This window comes from Canis lupus, chromosome 15 (genome assembly GCF_048164855.1).
Source record: "Canis lupus baileyi chromosome 15, mCanLup2.hap1, whole genome shotgun sequence".
Taxonomy (NCBI): Eukaryota; Metazoa; Chordata; class Mammalia; order Carnivora; family Canidae; genus Canis; species Canis lupus.
Window position 1 is genome coordinate 4,426,053 of NC_132852.1, and position 20,454 is coordinate 4,446,506.

The 20,454-nt window shown below is 36.3% G+C and overlaps 2 long non-coding RNA genes across 4 annotated transcripts in view; one reads left to right on the forward strand and one right to left on the reverse strand.

Moving 5' to 3' along the window:
- LOC140604557 (uncharacterized) overlaps positions 1-20,174 on the reverse strand; it is a 48,680-nt gene extending 28,506 nt beyond the window's left edge. For 2 of the 3 annotated variants that reach the window (XR_012007366.1, XR_012007367.1), the window contains exon 1: positions 19,809-20,020. This is a non-coding gene — a long non-coding RNA (uncharacterized lncRNA). Of the gene's footprint in view, positions 1-19,808 lie in introns of all 3 variants that reach the window. The other variant, XR_012007368.1, reaches the window with a different exon arrangement.
- LOC140604558 (uncharacterized) overlaps positions 20,137-20,454 on the forward strand; it is a 54,050-nt gene continuing 53,732 nt past the window's right edge. The window contains exon 1 of the long non-coding RNA XR_012007369.1: positions 20,137-20,437. This is a non-coding gene — a long non-coding RNA (uncharacterized lncRNA). The remainder of the gene's footprint in view (positions 20,438-20,454) is intronic.

Consider the following 20,454-nt stretch of genomic DNA (forward strand, 5'->3'; position numbering starts at 1 on the left):
ATAGAAACTGAAAGAATGCTGAGGTAGCTCTATGTGTATATAATAAACTTTATTAAACCAAAGACTGTAATAGGAGACAAATCACATCGTTACATACTGATAAAAGGTACAATATAAAAGACGACATAATATTGATAAATATATATGCACATAACAGGACAACAAATATACAAATATTAATAGATCTAAAGGAATAACAGAGAGCTATATGATGCTAGTTGGGGATGTTAATAACCCATGTACACTAATGGATAGATCATCCAGACTAAAAAATCAACAAGAAAACATTGGCCTTAAATGAAACACTAGACCAGATGACTTGCCACCTATATACAGAACATCCCAGACAAAATCAACAGCACACCTTCTTCTCAAGTGCGCATGGAACATTTTCTAGGACAGATTGTATGTCAGGCCATAATACAAATCTTAATAAATTTAAGACGATGGAAATCATATCAAGCATCTTTCATGACCACAGTGATCTTAAACTAGACATTAATTATAGAAGGCAAACTGGAAATTCACAAAAATGTAGAGATTGCACATCATATGAATGGCAATGGGTCAATGAAGAAACAAAAGAGAAATTAAAATATACCTTGAATTAAAAGAAAAATAAATCATATTAAAACTAATGGAATATACCAATTGTAGTTCTAGGAGGGAAGTTCATCGTGATAAATGCCTACATTAAGAAACAAAGAGTACACAGGAAAACAACCTAACTTTATAACTCAAGTAACTAGAAAAAGAAAAATATATAAAGCCTAAAGTCAGTAGAGGAAAGAAAGAAACTTCAGAGTAAAAATAATCCAAAGAGGGACTAAAAAGACAGTATCAAAGATCAATGAAAATAATAAAAGGAGATCGCTTTTTCTTTCCTTTCTTTAGTGACATTCCATTTTTTTCTTCTCAAGTTTTTGTTTAAATTCTAGTTAGTTAACATATATGGTAAAATTGGTTTCTAGTGCAGAATTTAGTGATTCGTCACTTACATGTGACACTCCATGCTCATCACATCAAGTGCCCTTAATACCCATCACCCATTTAGCCCATCCCCCACTCACCTCCTTCCATCAACCCTCAGTTTCTTCTCTATTGATAAGAGTCTCTTATGGTTTGCTTCCCTCTCTATTTTTCCCCCTTCCCAAATGTTCTTCTGTTTTCTTAAATTCCACATAGAAGTGAAATCATATGGTGTTTGTCCTTCTATGACAGGCTTATTTTGCTTAGAACTGATTTCTTCAAAAGATAAAGTTGACAAACCTTGAACCAGATTCACCAAGGTAAAAGAGAATTAGAAACAAATCAGACATGGAAGAGGATACATTACAACTGATAACACAGAAATACAAAGGATCTCAAGAGACTACTATAAGAAATTATTCTTATATTTTCTTAAGTTTGAAAATATAGGCTAAAAATGGACAATTCCTAGAAACATATAACATACCAAGACTGAACCAGGAAGAAATAGAACATCTGAACATATCAACTACTAGCTAGGCAATTCAGTCACTCTTAAAAACCTCCAAAGAGGGGCGCCTGGGAGGCTCAGTTGGTTAAACATCTGACTCTAATTTTGTCTAGGTCATGATCTCAGGGTTGTGAGCTTAAGCCCCATGTTGGGATCTGCACTGGGCATAGAGTCTGCTTAAGATCCTCTCTCTCCTTCTCCCTATGCCCCTCCCCTTTAAAAATAAAATTCCAGAGAACTAGAAGTCAAGGACCACATGACCTCACTTGTGAATTCGACCAAAAATTTAAGATATACCAATCCTCAAACTGTTCAAAATATTAAAGCTGTCCTAACATGCAAGATATAGAATTATCAAAATAGAAAAGTCAGGCATATTTTCAAATAAATTATTAGAGTGAATAAAAGAACTCAGAAAAGATTTGGATACAAAACCAATGATTTAAAAAATGTATTCCTATACACAAATGACTTTTAAAAAAGATATTATATAAAATAGCACACCAAAAAGTATGAGATACTTTAAAAACAAATCTTAGAAATTTTGCATAAAATATTTGAGAAAATTGTGAAGCTTTATTGGAATAAAATCTAAATAAATAACAATATGAAACAGACTCAATAAATAAAGGATACCATGTGCATAAATTGGAAGACAATGCTGGATGGATATCAATTTCCCCCCAAATAATTCATAAAGTCAATTCCATTGTTTATATGCATGTGTATGTAGTCACAGTCTGCATCTTTAAGCTCCCCCAGATATTTAAAACTCTCCTGTCATTGAAAAACAAGGGAAGAGGCTTGTTCTGCCAAATAAGATTCATAAGCAACAACAGTAAGAAAGATGATATGGTATTGACACAAGGTTAGAAACACACATCAACAGAGCAGAACAGAGAACCCACGTATGTATAGAAATTTAGTACATAATATGGCTCTACAAGTTGGTAGGGACATCACAGAAAATTATCCATATTGAAAAAAAATTTCACTACCTCTCACAGTACATAAAGAAATGAAAGCCAGGTGGATTGATAGCTAAAAAGTATAACACTTTAAGAATAAATAGATCATCTTTATAAATGGGGAAGTAGTTATTAAACCTGATGACATAATCCATAAAGCAAAAAAATGAAACAAATTGTATTAAATTTCAACAAATATTAAAATTTACAACCTCTAAAGAATAGTCCCAAAAACAAAATGCCCACCACACAGGCAAAACACCTTATAAACACATAGAACGTCAGATCTTTCTCTAATGTTTGCATATTAAACATTAGAGAATTTATAATGAAGAAAAAATCCCACTTGGATTATATATAAATATTGGAAGGTATTTCCTATAGTTCAAATCTTAATATTAAATCATTCACATTAGAGAACGAAATCTATTTTCTATCCTTTCCCCACAAAACCTCAAAGTTTTCCCCATTTGTTAATCACAGAGACTTGAGGTGTAGCAAAATACTTTTTAATGATTCAAAATCTAATAAGAAGCCATATATCTTTAATGGAGAAAAATTTCAAACATAAGGACAGAAAATTTTAATTTGCAGATACCCAAACAGTGGAGATGTGAAACAATTTGTCTTGTCTAAATACGGATTTAACTGTCTGGCTGCAAGTTAGTGTCATTCTTTGCCAGGTAGCAAACTCCACTGATGCATTTCAGCTCAGTCCTAATCACCAACATATTCCTAACTAAATGCCCCTCTTGCCATGAGCCTGAGAGAAAATGTGAGAGAAGAGACTGGAAGAGAGAGGCTTTGGTTTTATTTTGTTTTTGTTTTTACCTACCACACCCCTGAGTTTGGGAAGAGTGATGTTAGTGGAAGAGATTGGGATGTGAGGTATCTAGGAAAAGACTGGAGAGGAATGCAGAGATAAAGGGCCCGGATGACTAAATGGGAAGTCCTACAGGAGAAGAGTGAATAGCAGAGCAACACACCTGTCCAAACCTGCCTAAAAATTGAACAATCTTCCGTGCCTTTTCTTTTCAACACACACACACACACACACACACACACACACACACACACACAATCTATTTACCACAGGGAAATAGCTTGTCAGCCATCTGGCCAACCTGTTAATGAGAAGCAGAGGGAAGGTTTTGGAATTTGGTAGCATTAGTGGTTAGGGCAGGGTGGATGGGGGTTATCTGTGTGGAAAGCAAGCAGTGTCCTAGGCAAAGGAAAACCTTACAGTATGGAACACTGAGTGTTTCCCTTTACCTAAAAGCAGCCAAGACAAGCAACCAACAAAGGAGATCCTGGAGATTAGGATTAGTTACAGGCCTGTTCAACAGCCAGGCGAATCCTTTGTGTGACCCACCCTATATCCCAACTGCTCTCCATCAAATGATTCATTTACTTAACAAATGTGTCCTAAGCATCTATTGTGTGCGAGGCCCTGGAGAAAAGCACAGGGAACAAGACAGCCACCTTTCTGCCCTCATAAAGTAAACATGTTTTACAGGGAAAGCAAGTTAAAACATAAACTTAAATAATAACAGGGAGAAGAGTGGAGACAAACTGCAAAGAGAGGAATTACTTTAGATAAGGGTGGTCAGCAAAGCCTTGTAAGGAGAGGACATTTAAACTCAGAAATAAAGAAAAAGAACTAGGCATTCAAAGACTGAGAAGAAAAGCTTTCTAGGTTGAAGAAATAACGCATTCAGAGATCCCGAGGTAGGAAAAAGCTGAATGGGTCTGAAGAACAAAAAGAAGACTACTGTATCTGGAATAAGACAAATAAGGAAGTAACTGGCATGTGATGGGGTTAGAAACAAGGCACAGATGAAGCATGACTGGTAGATCAAGGTAAGAGTTGGATTTCATGCTGACGCTAATGGAAAACCGGTGAGGATTTTAAGCAGAAAAAAATTATACCATCGAATTGATCTTTTAGGATGAACTCTTGCAGCTCTTCAGAGAATGAATTGGAAGGGGACAAGAAAAGAAGCCGGGGATGAAATCTGGGCAATGTAGGCAAGAGAGAACCATTTCAGTAAAGATTTTGAGAGTGTATCTGTGGTACACTTTGGAGACAGAAATGATAGAATTTGCTAAAAGATAGGTTCAGTGTGTAGAGTAAAGGAAATAGAAGGTTCAAGAGTTTGACTCCTAGATTCTGGTTGACTGGATGATAACGGGTAAAGGGTAACTAAGTGGATGATAATGCCATTTGACGGCTTTGCGGATAGAGAGGTAAAGGAAGCAATTCAGAGGGATAAGTTGGTTTTTGTTAGGCTATCTTGTTGCAACAAATGACTCCCAAATCTCAGCAATGGCTTACAGCATTTTACTATAATGGTGTATTTTAACTTTGTTTCCCCTTCCCACAGTATATGTCCAAAGGTATATGCCAGCTCAGCTCTGCTCTGTGTTTTTTTGCTTTAGGACCTAGGCTAAAGGCAGGGTTCTCAGCTGGGCAGAGACGTAGAACTAAAAGCTAGAAATGCGCAAGCTCTCACAGCCTCTGCTCGGCCACTTCTTGTGTTTTTGTTTCACTCATCAAAGTAAGTTTCATGGTAGGATTTCAATTCCAGTGGAGTGGCCTGCCATCCGCTTCTGACACTACGTCCTCAGAGTTAACCTCGGCTCCAGAGATTTATGGGCTCAGTACAACACAATTCTACCCCTACTTCAGACTTGAGGGGGGGCCTGAGGTCACCTGTTCTTCCAATCAACTGGCTACAAATTTGGGTGGTTCCAAAAATTTCCTTATATTTGATAATCTGCTAAACTGGTCCACAGACATTAAAAAGGTGTTTAGTAATAATTACAGCTCTTTTATAAAGACTATAACTCAGGACAATCCAGATGAATAAGAATGAGGTCTGGTATGGCACAAAGACCATCCTGTCCTCCTCCCCCACCCCCCAACTCCAGCACATTAATATCTTTAGCAACCAGGAAGCTCACCCATTCCTCAGTATGCATAGTATTTATTAGGGTGTCATTAGGTAGGCATGATTGGTGAAATTATTGACCACATGTTGAACTCAAAATCCTCCCTGAAGATTTAATTCTCTTAGAGTCCCAGTTGTCTAATCACATAGTTGGTCTAGAACCCCCATCTAGAAGTTATCTGGGGGTCTCACTAACATAAAACAGATATTCCTATTGCTTCCAGGAGTTTTTAAGTTTTCTCCAGAAAGCTGTGGACACAGACCATATAAATGTTTTATTGTACTACACATGTCAAGCTTACGCCTACTTATATACGTAACTATGCAGGTAAATTGGCAAAGGGTGGGGATATTTTATTCTCTTTCATGAAGGGAAGATGAATGATTGAAAACAATCTTTACGTACCATGTGTGTTAGGGCTCTCCTGAGGAACAGAACCAATAGCATATATACAGATACGTATGATTTTTTTTTCAGAGATGGGAAACATCTTTCTAATTGTTCCACAAAATCAACTATAAAAAGATAGTCATTTAAAAAAAAATCTGCAGAAAATAAATAAATAAATAAAACACGAAAATGGAGAAAAGAAGCTGGGGAATAGAAAACATATCAGCAGAGTCATATTGACTTTAATATAGCTAAAGCTTCTATAAATCAACAGGAGAGAATAATCAAGATATTTGAAGAGACAATGCACTAGAAAGGAAAATTCAGGGGCTCTTAAACTTATGGAAATGGATCAATTTCCATCACAATACAAAAATGCAAAGAGAAATAGGAGTTCCTATATTTTCTTATCATGTTGGTGAAGATGGAAAAATGATAACACTTGATAATATGTCAGTGAAAATGTAGAAAACAGATATTTTCATATTTTACTACTGGGAATGTGTATTTTCCAACTTTAGTGGAAGACAATTTGATAATATCCTTAAAATCATAAATACATCTACCTTTGGTCCAGCAAATTGTACTTCTGTTAAATCATCCTATAGATAGACTCAACAGGGATAGATTCAAGTTTTGTGGGGACATGACGTCTATATACTTCTCACTGCCATCTTTAAGAAAAAGGATGCAAAAAGTATAAACACACACAAAGAAGCCTATCACAGCCTCACATGGACAGGGAATGAAGCAAATAGTCCTATCCAGCTATTCTCAGCCAGTGGCATATCCTCTCACCCCTCACCTCAGAAATCAAACAGTTGCCTCACTACAAAGGAAATCCTAATGACCCAAGGATGTTACCAGTACACATGTCCAGAAACACAGAATGAGCTGACTGGGGAACTGTCTGTGCTAAAGTGAACCTGCAAAGTCTGGAAGACAACATCACCTATTCATGTATAGAGGCCAATATAAAGAATAATGATCATGAAAAAATGATGCCACCAAAGGAAGCTAATTAAGTTCTAATAATTGACCCAAAGAATGGAGATCTATGAATTGTCAAAAAAAAAATTTCAGAATTTAGAGATAAGCAAGATACCTGATAATGAGTTTAAACTAATGGTCATAAAATGCTCACCAAACTTGAAAAAAGAGTGAACATAGTGAGAACTTCAACTAAGAAGGAAAGTAAAACAAAAAAACAAAAAAACAAACAAAAACCTAGAGTGTGGCTCAGGTCTCAAGCCCTTGCAGCAGAGAGGGGACTTGGCCAACTATGCTTGCCTCACGTCCCCTCAAGTTTTGCCTGCCCAGAGCTCATTACTCCTGGCAGTAGGAATGGAAAGGCAAGAATAGTACTCCAAGGCCAGGAGTGCACATGCAGCTAAGCCCATCACTTGGCTACATAAGGCACAAATGCCACATGCAACTACCAGAAGGGTCTCACCCATTCGTGGTAACAACTTTGCACTTTCCTTCCCAGGGATCAGCACAAGCTACTCTGTGGTGGGTTTGGAACTAGCGCATCTGACATGGCAAGAGCCCACCCGGGATCAGCCTTGGGCCTGGAGAGAGTTGTCCCCATTGCCTATGGGGCTTAGAGCTGCCTGAGTTCTAAGCACATGAATGAAGCATGCATCAAAGTTTTTACAAGAAATCGTTCATTGTCACAGTGGGAGAGGCGTTAGGAAGTATCATTAACCATCTAGAATCATCATCAAAATAAAAAATCAATCTTCCTGCATTAACATGAGACACACTAAGCTAGATCCAAATCATCACCCCTATGACAAACAGAAGGCCATCTCTATGAGTGACCTTAAATTGAGGATTTTCAGAGCTTACTCAGGCTTCTAGAGTGAATGAAATTATGGAGTAGACAACTTTGTCAAAGATCTTGAATCGAGAATTTTGTCTCCATTTATCTTCTCTTAAAACTTCCCCTCTCCCTAACTTGGTAAATTCTCTGACCCAGAATTTTAAATAAAACCCTTTCTTCTCCATTTACATGAAGATTGGTGGGAGATTGCTTGTCTTACCCTATTCTTCCCCTGTTCCTCCATTATGGGCTCCCTTTCAAACTGTGTCTCATTTTAACTCACTCTTACTGCTTTTCCAACAATTCTAGCACAACCAAACACCTACTCACACCAGTCTTCCAAACCCTGGCCACTTTAACTAATCTATCAGACTGCTGGTTATGTCAACATCTAGGTAATGCAAAAGAACCTGAAGGAGTTTTTGTTCCTGCCAGTGTAAGTACCTGGTGGACCCATCCTGGACAATGGGTGTAAAAAAGGGAGTGGTATCCATCCACCACAAAGAGGACAAAATCACTCTACTTCCTCCTATGGTAATTTGACAGTAGGAAACATCCATTGAAGCTCAAGATCTATTCTCTACTCAGGAAAGGCTAGTGGAAGGAAAAATCTCCCTTTGTATTGAAAATAAAAATGTCATTGAATCCTTCCTAGGTAATATGCCAAAAAAATACTATAATCAAACACCATGGTTGATTCCACAAATGCATCTTCAAACCTTCTAGTGATGTTACGAATCAATCCAAGACATTATGATACAAATGTTTGCCTTGTCACTGGACCATATTCCTTTGCAGGCTGCACAAATGGGACCCAGAACAGCTTGGCTCTCCCCTTGGCTGGTCTGCCCAATACTCAAGACCATGTACCAGGATGACAAAATACATCTCATGGAAATGGAAACAAAACTAAACCTAAAATTAGCAATACTTTTTTCAGGAAAAAAAAAAGGACTTTAAAATAAAGACTGTAACAAGAGACAGAGAAGGACATTACATAATAATAAAGGTATCTATGCAACAAGAGAATATAACAATTGTAACTATCTATGCATCCAACACTGGAGCCCTAAAATGTATAAAACAAATATTAACAGATGTAAAATAAGTTGACAGTAATACAATAATAGTAGAGGACTCTAGCACCCTGCTTACACCAATGGAGAGATTATCCAAGCAGAAAATCAAGAAGAAAACAGTGGCTTTGGAGGACGCACATGACTACAAGGAATTAACAGATGCGTACAGAACATTCTATCCCAAACAGAATATAAATTATTTTCTAGTGCACATAGAACATTCTCTAGGATAGATCCCCTGTTAGGTTAGGCCATAAGAAAAATCTCAATAAATTTAAGATTGAAATCACATTAAGCATATTTCCCAACCAAACAGGAATGAAATTAGAAATTACAAGGAAAAAAAAAACAACAACAACAGGAAAAAGCCACCAATATATGGGGACCGAACAACATTCTTCTAAATAGTCAACAGCTCAACAAAAAAATGAAAGAAAATTACAAGTGAATATAAGCACATTTAAAAACCAATGGGACACGGGATCCCTGGGTGGCGCAGCGGTTTGGTGCCTGCCTTCGGCCCAGGGCGCGATCCTGGAGACCCAGGATCGAATCCCACATCGGGCTCCCGGTGCATGGAGCCTGCTTCTCCCTCTGCCTTTGTTTCTGGCTCTCTCTGTCTCTCAGTCTTTCATGAATAAATAAATAAATAAAATCTTTAAAAAAAAAAAAAAAAACCAATGGGACATTGCAAAAACACTTCTAAGAGGTAAGTTTATAGCAATACATGCCTACCTCAAGAAAAAAGAAAAATCTCAAATACTTTATACCTAAAGCCACTAGAAAAGGAAGAACAAAGTCCAAATTTAGTAGAAGGAAGGAAATAATAATGATTAGAGCAGAAATAAAGGAAATAGAGGTTAAAAAAAACACTAAGAGCTGGTTCTTTGAAAATATAAACAAATTAATAAACCTTTAGCCACATAATCAAGAAACAAGATTCACCTATATAAAGTAAGAAATAAAAGAACATTAAGACTAAACCACAGTAATACCAGGGATTATAAGATACTATTACAAACAATTATATGCCAAAAAATTGGACAACCTAAAATAAATGGATAAATTCCTAGAAACACAACTTCCCAAGACTGCACCATGAAGAAATAGAAAATCTGAACAGATGGATAACTATTAATTAAATTGAATCAGTAATCAAAAAATTTCTATCAAACAGAAGTCCAAAACCAGACAGCTTCAGAAGTGAATTCTACCAGTTATAAAAGAGTGAATGCTTATCATTTTCAAACGATTCAAAAAAATTGAACAGAAATATTTCCAAATTCACTCTATGAAGCCAACATTACCCTGAAACCAAAACCAGACAAAAACACTACAAGGAAAGAAAATTATAGGCCAATATCCATGACAGACATAGATGCTAAACTCCTTAACAAAGTATAAGAAAATCATGCTCAATGTTGATTCAGAAATAAGACAAGGAAACCTACATTTATCATTTTTATTAAGCATAGTACTGAAAGTAATAGACATGGCACTCAAACATACATACATATATACATACAAAAAATTAATAAGCAAGCAAACAAAATGGCAAGGAAGAAGTAAAAATATCACTACTTGTAGATGACATGATATAAATAATGAAAACTATAAAGACTTCTACCAAATAACTATTAGAACTAATAAAGAAATTCAGGAAAGTTGCAGGATACAAAATTAATGGTCAAAATTCTGTTGCATTTCTATATACTAATAATAAAATATGAGAAAAATAAATGAAAAAAATCTCATTCACCATTGCATAAAAAGCAATATAAGATAATTGATGAAAAAAATATAAGATATTGATGAAAGTATTCAAAGAAAAAACAAATCTATGTAAATGTATACCATACCTATGGATTAGAAGAATATTGTTAAACTTCTCATTCCACCTGAAGCAATCCACAGATTTAACATAATCCCTATCAAAATACCAATACTATTTTTCACAGAACTAGAACAAATAATTCTAAAATTTGTATAAGATCATAAAGGATCCTAACTAACCAAAGCAGCCTTGAGAAATAAGAAAATGGGAAGCATTACAATCTCAGAAGTATACTACTAAGTGAGCCAAGTGCAGCCCAAGCCCATTAAGCTGGGCAGGGTCACCAAGGTGCTGGGCCTGACGGGACAGTGCACACAGGTGTGCATGGAGTTCATGGACAATATGAGCCAATTCATCATCTGCGATGTGAAAGCCCCTCTGTGAGGACAACCTGCTTACTCTATTGGAGTTAGTGAGAAGCTTGGATGCTGCACTGAACTTCTGGCTGGGTCCTGGATGTCTGGTCAACCACTCAGCTTACAGAGATGATCTATGATTGTTATCAGAGTAGAATACAAAACCATAGTTACCAAAACAGTATGGTACTGTCACAAAAAAAGATATGTATTAATGAAACAGAATAGGGAGCCTAGAAATAAAAACCTTACTTATATGATGAGTTGATCTACAACAAAGGAAACAAGCATGTATAGTGGAGAAAAGACAATCCCTTCAATAAATGGTGCTAGACAAACTGAACAGCTAATGTAAAAGAATGTAAGTGGACCACTCTCCTACATGATATATGAAAATAAACCAAAGACATGAATGTAAGACCTGAAACCATAAAACTCCTTAAAAAATATAGGCAGTAATCTCTTGGACATCTGTTTTAGAAATAGCCTTTTGGAACTGTATTCTCAGCCAATGCAATCAAAACAAAAATAAACAACTGTGACTACATCAAAGTAAAATGCTTTTGCACAGCAAAGGAAACAATCAACAAAATTAAAAGACAATCTACTGAATGGGAGGAGATATCTGCAAATAACATATCTGATAAGGGATTAATATCCAAATAAATGAAGAACTCATACAAATCAACACCAAAAACCCCAAAAAATTTGATTAAAAACTGAACAGAGAATTTGAAAATACATTTTTCAAAAGAGGACACATAATGGTCAACAGACACATGAAAAGATGCTCAAGATCACTAATTGTCAGGACAATGCAAATCAAAACTACAATGAGATATGACCTCAAACCTGTCAGAATGGCTAGTATTTAAAAAAGAAATAACAAGTGTTGGGAAGGGTTTGGAGAAAAGGAGACTCTTATGCACTGTTGGTGCAGCCAGTACTATGGAAAGTGGTAATAAGGTCCCTCAAAAAATAGAAATAGAAATAGAAATAGAAATATCATCCATCTAACCTATTTCTGGGTATTTATCTGAAGAAAACAAAAATATGAATTCAAAAAGATATACGTACCTCTATGTTCACAGCAGTATTATTTACAATAGCCAAGATATGTAAGCAACCTGCGTCCATCAATCAGTGAATGCATAAAAATGCGATACACACACATATGACTCAGCCATGAAAAAGAATAAAATATTGCCATTTTTAACCACATGGATGGACCTAGAAAGTATTACACAAATACATAAGTCAATCAGAGAAAAACACATGCCATAAAATTTCACTTATATGTGGTACCTAAAATACAAAACCAGCAAAAGGAACAAAACAGAAAGAGAATCACAGATACAGGAAACTCTTGGTTACCAGTGGGAGAAGTGGCGGGAGATTGAAAAAAAAAAAACAGATAAAGAGGATTAAGAGGTAAAAACTTTCAGTTATAAAAGAAGTCAATCATAAGGAGGTAAGGTACAGCATAGGTAAGACAGAAAATAATATTGACATAACATTGTATAGTGAAAGATAGTAACCAGACTTACCGTGATCACCATTTTGTGATATAGAAAAATATCAAATAACTAGGAGGTACACCTGAAACTAATAGGATATTGTATGTCAATTTTATTTCAATCGAAAAACTAAATAACAAGGCAACTGTTCCATTCTTAATAGCATTAAAAATAACAAAACACTTAGGATTAAGTTAGGCAAGGAAGTTAAAGATATGTGCAATATAAACTACAAGACATTGTTGAACATAGCTAAAGACACAAACAAATAAAAGACATCCTGTATTCATGGTTTGGAATTAACTGTTAAAATGGCCAAAATACCAAAAGTAATCTTCAGATTCAATACACTCTCTATCAAAATACAAAAGCATTCTTTACATAAACAAAAGAAAGACTCCTAAAGCTTGTGTGAACCTACAACGGACCCTTTATAGCCTAAGCATTCCTGAGGGAAAAAAAAGAAAGGCATGACACTTCCGTATTTCAAAATATACTGCAAAGCCACAGCAGTGAATATGTGGCACTGACACAGAAAGAGACACATCAATGAATGAAACAGATTAAAGAGATCAGAATTGAATCCTGTCATATAGGGTCAACCAATAATCAAAGTAGAACATGTATTTAAGAAAGGATGGACTCTTCAACAAATGCTTCTGGGGAAATGAGAAACACATGCAGAACAGTGAAACTGCACCTCTACCTCACACCACTCACAAAAATTAATCTGAAAAGGATCGAAGACTTAAACACAAAACCTGATGCCATAAAATTTCTAGAAGGAAATATAGGGAAGAAGTTTGCTGATGTTGGTCTTGGTAATGATTTTTTTTTTTTTTTGGACATGATGCTAAAAACACCAAAAACAGAAGCAAAAATTAACAAATGGAATTATATCAACTGGAAACCTTCTCACAAGATAGGGCACATTCAGGGTGGTATGGCCATAGACCAACTTAAGAGTTTCTGTATGGCAGAAGGAAGAATTAACAAATGGCAGACAATGTACAGAATGGGAGAACATTTTTGCAAACCCTATATCAGATGAGGAGTTAATAGATGCAGAATATATACAATAAATACTAAACAATAAATTGGAGAGAAACACTAAATAGACATTTTTTTTCCGAAGAAAATATAAAAGTGGCCAAGGAGCAAATGAAAAAATGCTCTACGTCACTAATCATCTGGGATATGCCAATTAATATCACAATGAAGAGTGAGGGAACACGGCCGAGGAGGGGGATCCTGAGCTTACCCCCTAACTACTGACACACAAGGGCATCAACTGCATATTAAGTCACTCTGAAAATGACCTGAAGATTTCAGAGCAGATCTTTCATAGCTAAAGACTTAAAGAGATGGCTACACTGAAAAGGGTACAAGGGGTAGAGATATGGTTGGAACCAAACCCCCATGTGGTAACATGCAGTTGAGGGAGAGAAAGATCATAGGTATGGAGTGGTGAGGGGATTAAGCCCCACAACAGGCACCCCCGCCTTCAGGACTTGTACTAGGAAGATGAATCCTTATAAGGTCTGACTCTGAAAATCAGTAGGACTCTGATTTTTCTCCCAGATAACTCTTGGAGAGCTAGAGGGTTTTTAGACAACTGTCTCTGGTCTTTAACGGTCAGCATGTTATATCAATCAGTTCAAGACGAGCACAGAAACAGCAGTTTGAGAAGTGCCAAGGCTATCCATGAAGATTTATTGACTAATTTTAGGACTTGTGCCAGAGGATCAGGGATCTGCAGGAGCTTTTCCCAGGAACAGAAGTACTGGCAGTATTCCCACCCTCCTTTAGCCTGGTTGGCCAGATGCTTGCAGAAACCAGTACTGGTACCTTCCTTCTGCCTTACTAGCATCACTCACCCTGTACCCATGCTCCCCTGGAGATTACTCAACCAGCCCACACTGGCAGGAGATCCTTTGATGTGCCTTCCACACTTCCACACCTGGCAGGCAGCCCCAGTATAGACAGATATCCCCACAGACCAACTATTGCACTGCCACACCCAGTGGGCCCTGGCTGGGACAGATGTTCCCCTCAAAGTTATTCTTGCCCTAAGGGGAGGGAAAGCTAGCCCTTCCCATCACCGCACACACACACACACACAGTGTCTAAAGCTGTGCCTCTAAGCTAACTCCTTGGAATGAAAACCCTGACCACTACTGCACCCACAGTAGTTGTGGCTGGTCACTGCAGATAGCTGGACTAAGGGCCAGCACCACCCACCAGTGTAGAATAAGTAGTTGTAGCCCAGCAACGATAGAAGAGCACATGCAGCCCACACAGGGGACAACCTAGGAACATTTAATTCTGGTGACCACGAGGAATTTTGTTACTGGGCCCCAAAGGATGCCTTCTACATAAGTCTACTACTTTCAAGATGAGGAGACAACTGACAGACCGAATACATACAAATAAACACTGATAGACCAAATGAGGAGACAGAGGAATATGTCCCAACAAAAGAAAAAGATGAAACCTTAGAAAAAAATGCTAAATGAAATGGAGATAAGAATCTACATGATAAAGAATTCAAAGTCATGGTCATAAAGATACTCACTGGATTTGAGAACAAGAACCAGTCAGAGTTGAAGAATACAGTAACTTAAATGAAAAATAAACTAGAGGGAATCAACAGAAGATTAGAAGATGCAGAAGAATGTATCAGTAATTGGAACGCAGGGTAGTGAAAGGCAGCCAAGGGGAACAATAATAATAACAGCAACAACAAATTTTTAAATGAGGATTAGTTAAGGGACCTCCATGACAACACCAAGCATGATAGCATTCCTATTATAGGGACCCTAGGAGGAGGAGGAGAGAGAAAAAGGCAGAAAACTTAAAGAAATAATAGCAGGGCACCTGGGTGGATCAGTGGTTGAACATTTGCCTCTGGCTCAGGTCATGATCCTGGGATTCTGGGATTGAGTCTCGCATCAAGCTCCGTGCAGGGAGCCTGCTTCTCCCTCTGCCTCTGTTTCTGCCTCTCTGTCTCTCATGAATAAATAAAATAAACTCTTAAAGAAAAGATAAAATGGCTACAAACTTCCCTATCCTGGCATAAGAAACAAACATCCAGGTCCAGGAAGCACAGAGAACTCCACAAACAAATGAAACCAAGAAAATCCATACCAAGATACATAATGATTAACACGGCAAATATTAAAGATAGAGACTTAAAAGCAGCAAGAGAAAAGCAGTTAGGTAAAGAGAAATCCTTAAGGCTAACGACTAATTTTTCTACAGAAACTGCAAGCCTAGAAGGAGTGGCACAATATATATACAAAGTGTTCAAAGAAAAGAAAAAAAAAATCTACAACCAAGAATACCTGTTAAGGTCAACATTTAAAATTGGAGAAAGTGTTTCCCAGAAGAACAAAATTTAAAGGAGTTCACCACCTCTTCAATCTGGCCTTAAAAGAAATGTTAAAGGAACTTCTTTAAGAAGAAAGAAAACATAACTAGAGGCAAGAAAACTACAAAAGGAAATAAGTTTACTTGTAAAAGGAAATATACAGTAAAGGTAAGCAGATCAACAACTTATAAGTACAATGGTTAAAAGACAAAAGTAGTAAAATTAATTATATCTACAATAATTAAGAGATACACAAAATCAAAATATAAAAGATGACATCATAAACATAAAACCTGGAGATAATAATTTCAGATTATGTTCAAACAAGCAACCATTGACTTAATATAGCTACTACATACATAGTATGTTATACATAAACTTTATAGCAACCAAAAACCTACAATTGACACAAAAATAAAGAGAAATTATGTTGTATACCTGAAACTGATACAGGCCAACTATATTTCAATTAAAAATTAAAAAATAAAACCTCCAAGTAGATATTACTTCACATCTGTTACAATTGCTACTGTCAAGAGGATAAGAGACAACAGGTACTGGTGAGGATGGGGTGAATAGGGAACCCTCACACATTGTGGGAATATTAATTGGTTCAACCACTATGGAAAAGATCATGGAGGTTCCTCAGAAAATGAAAAATAGATCTGCCAAAAACCCCAGCAAATCCACTACGGATATATATCCAAAGGAAATGGAAACTGGATTTTTTTTTTTTTTTTTTTTTAGATAATATGCCCTCCCATGTTTATTGTGTCATTATTCACTGTAGCCAAGATATGGAAACAACCCAAATGCTGACAAGTGAATTAAAAATTTGTGGTATGCATACAAAATGGAATATTATTAGGTATGAGGAAGGAGGATATTGTGCCATTTGTGACAACATGGGTGGACCTTTAGCATATAACACTGGGTGAGGTAAGTCAGAGAAAGACAAGCACTGTATGATTTCATTTAAACATGGAATCTAAAAAAGTCAGACCCGTAAAAATGAAAAAACAAAAATAATACAGTTACCAGAGAATGAGAGGTGGTGGATAAGACTGATGGTGTTTAAGAGTATGAATATATAGTGAGTAGTAAATAAGCCATAAAGGTCAAATACCCAGTCAAATGATTATAGACAATAACATGCTATAATTATGTAGCAATAAATATTGCTACAATAGCACCCATATTACAATATATAAATGTATCAAAGTAACACATTGTACACCTTCAATTTGTACAGTGTTACATGTCCAATTTTTTCAGTGAAAATGCCATTCCTAATAAAACCTCTCAACAAATTAGATATGGAAGGAATTAACATACCTTAATATAATAAAGGCCATATTAGATAAGCCTACTTATTTGATAAGATATACAATGGTGAAAGATTGAAAGCTTTTCCTCTGAGATCAGGAAGGAGGCAAGAGTGCCCACTATCATCATTCAAAACAGTACTGGAAAGTCCTTACCAGAGCAATCAGAAAAGAAAAATGAATAAAAGGCATCAGCTTTAGAAAGGAAGAAGTAAAATTGTCTCTATTTGCAGATGACATAATTTTATATATAGTAAATTTATAGACCCCCCCAGAAAACTGTTAGATCTAATCAATTATGTCAGTAAAAGTATAAAGTACAAATTTGCTATACAAAAATCAATAGCATTTCTATAATAACATTAAATTATTTGAAAAATAAAGATTATCCCATTTACAATAGCACAAATAATAAAATAGGAATAAACTTAACCAAGGAAATGAAAGATCTCTACTCTGAAAACTACTAGAAATTAATAAAAGAAATCAAAGACACAAATATATGGAAAGGCATCTTATGTGCAGGCATTGGATAAATCAGTATTGTTAAAATGTCAGTACTATCAAAGGGCATCTGTAGATTCAGTGAACTGCCTATTAAAATTTCAGTGACATTTTTTATAGAGGTAGAAAAAAAATCCTAAAGTATATATGGAATCACAAAAGATCCCAAATATCCAAAGCATTCCTGAGAAAGAAGAACAAAATGGGAAGTGTAACACTTGCTTACTTGAAGCTATGCTATGAAGCTATAGTAATCAAACAGTATGGTAACTGGAATTCTTTTTTTTTTTTTTTTTGTAACTGGAATTCAAAACAGACAAATACACCAATGAAACAGTATTGGTAGCTCAGAAATGGACCCAAACATTTATGGTTAACTAATATTTGACATGGGAGCCAATAAAACTCAGTGAAGGAAAGAGTCTTTTCAATAAACTATGCTGGGAAAATTGTATATTCACATATAAAAGTGTGAAATTTGACCTCTGTATTACACACACAAAAATTAACTCTAAGTGGATTAAAACTTAAACTTAAGACCTAAAACCTTGAACTTACTATCTGAAAACATAGGAAAAAATTTTGATATAAGTCTTAGCAATGTTCTTTTGGATATGGCAGCGAAAGCCCAAGAAAAAAAATAAACAAAACAGGACAATCATCATGTGGGGGAATATAAAAAAATAGTGAAAGGGATTTTGCAGCAAAGGAGAAAAAAATGAGTGGGGAAAATCAGAGAGGGTGACAAAGCATGAGACACTCCTAACTCTGGGAAAGGAACAGGGGGTAGTAGAAGGGGAGGTGGGTAGGGGGATGGGATGACTGGGTAATGGGCACTGAGAGGGGGCACTTGATGGGATGAGCACTGGGTGTTATATGTTGGCAAATTCAACTCCAATAAAAAATATACAAAAACAAAACAAAACAAAACAAGTGGGAATACATCAAACTAAAAAGCTTCCCAGAAAAAGAAAAACAATCAACAAAAGGGAAAAGACAACTTATTGAATCGGAAAAAAAAATTGCAAACCATCTATATGATAGAGGGTTAGTATCATGAATACATAAAGAACTCCTACAACTCAATAGCAAAAAAACCCAATCCGGTTTTAAAAAGTGTTCAAAAGATCTGAATAGACATTTCTCCAAAATGACATGATGCTCATCATCACTAGTCATTATGGAAATGCAAATCAAAACCACAATCAGATTTCATCTCATGCTTGTTAGAAAAGCCATCATCCAAAAGACAAGAGATAAATGCTGGAGAAGATGTGGAGAAAAGGTATGTACACTGTTGGTGGGATTGTAAACTGGTACTGCCACTCTGGAAAGAAGTGTAGATGACCCTCAAAAAACTAAACCTAGAACTACATGTGATCCAGAAATTCCACTTTGGGGAGCATATCCATAGGAAACAAAGACAGTAACTTGAAAAGATACCTGAACTATTCATTTTTATAGCCAACACAGGGAAAAAACCTAAATGTTCATCCATGAAGAAATGGACAAAGAAGCTATGAATATATGTGGAAATACTCATCCATAAAAAAAAGAGGAAATTTTGTCATTTGTGACAATACCGCTGAAGTTTGAGGGCACTGTACTAAGAGACATGAGTCAGAGAAAAATACTGTATGATCTTGCTTATATTTGTAATCTAAACAAACAAAAATCATAGAAAAAGATTTGTGGTTGCAGAAAAAGGTTGGAGGAGGTTCCTGCATCCAGAGGTTGCAGGAAAGAAGTGTTGGAAGCTGATGAAAAGTCATAAACTTCCAGTTATAAGAACTAAATACAACATGAGATTATAGTTAATACTGCTATGATATATGTATGCAAATTGTTAAAAGAGTATATCCTAAAAATTCTCATTACATGTGGATTTTTTTCTTTTTCTTTTTATTGTATATGAGATGACAAATGCTATCTAAACTGATAGTGGTAACCATTTATGATGTGTGGAAGTTAAACTGTTATGCTGTCCACATTAAAAACAGTGGTATAAAGCAATTATATCTTAATGCTAGAAAATGAAAAAAATAGATATAAAAACAAAAAATTTGTTACAAAAGTGAATATTCAGAACCCATGGAAGTGGGGACTATGAAGTTTAAGCTTCATACATGGAGCATATGTTTCCGTCTTCACATATGTACAAATAATGAACGTCATTTTAGTTTGCAGGAATGAAAGATTATAAATTACCTAAATGTCCACCAGTAAAGACTGTTTAAATAAATTATGGTATCTTCACACAATGGACAACTATGCAGTGATCTTAAAATTTTGGAAGCTCTGGATACACTAAAATCAAATAGGCCTCGAAAGAGATTATTAAACACAAACTCAAGGTACACAAGAACGCATAGAGCCTACGGTTTGTGCCAAAGAGTGAGGATTAGTCAGCTTCACCTGGTGTTCTGGCAAAGCTTTCTGGTGGGCGGGCCTGATGACTACAGTCAACAATGGGCAGGATTATGACTTAGCTCTGCTTAGGCGCAAGTGCGGGACCAGGATCCATAGTAAGGCTGTTTGAGGTCTCAAATCAGGCAGACCTGTGGAGTTCCCTCATCAAACTCTGCAGATGAGAAAAATTGCTGGTTGGAGCTGCTGCTTGTGGGCTTCATATAGGAATTTGGTTTGCCAAAACCTGAGAGCTGGTTGCTGCAAACCCCTCCCTTCTCTGTCTGCTTCCCAAGGGGTCAGACCCCCCAGATTTTCCCACAATCCCTGAGGGGCAAAACTGGAGTGACCCACTCTCAAGACGTGGCCCATGATGCTGGGGAGCTGGATGTCCGCCAAGGGCTCTCTTACTGCTGGAACCATAGGCTCAGGTGCGTACTCCTGGTTT